Below are 598 nucleotides of genomic sequence, written 5' to 3'. Positions count from 1 at the left end.
AAAGAAAAGAAAGAAAGAAAGAGGGAGGGAGGGAAGGAAGGAAGGAAGGAAGGAAGGAAGGAAGGAAGGAAGGAAGGAAGGAAGGAAGAAAGAAAGAAAGAAAGAAAGAAAGAAAGAAAGAAAGAAAGAAAGAAAGAAAGAAAGAAAGAAAGATCCAACAACATTGCCTCATAGTGACCCTATGAACAAACGATCTAAACCCGGTCCTGTCCTGTGCAGTCCTTACCACCTCTGACATACTAGAGGCCATTGTGGAAGTCATGGTGTCCATCCATCTCGTTGGGGGTTTTCCTTTCCTTTGCTGACCCTCCATCTGCCTAAGCACAATGTCCCTAAGGAATAGCCTCGCCTAGCTACATGTCCAAAGTATGAGAGAAGAAGCTTTGCCATCTTTGCCTCCTAGGAGCACTCTGGCTGCACTTTCTTCTTTTGGAGGGCCATGGGATGTTCAGTATTCTCCAACACCATAATTCAAAGGCATCAATTCTTCATCTTTCATCCTTATTCAAACGTTGTTGTTGTTGTTATGTACCATCAAATTGCCTGCGAATCATAGCAACCCTATATACAATAGCTCTGAACTCTGTTCTATCCTAAG

The sequence above is a fragment of the Elephantulus edwardii genome, unplaced genomic scaffold, assembly GCF_000299155.1.
Source record: "Elephantulus edwardii isolate Elephantulus edwardi_28Jun2011 unplaced genomic scaffold, EleEdw1.0 scaffold00308, whole genome shotgun sequence".
Taxonomy (NCBI): Eukaryota; Metazoa; Chordata; class Mammalia; order Macroscelidea; family Macroscelididae; genus Elephantulus; species Elephantulus edwardii.
The sequence above is the reverse complement of the archived record's forward strand: the minus strand, read 5'-3'. Positions refer to the sequence as shown.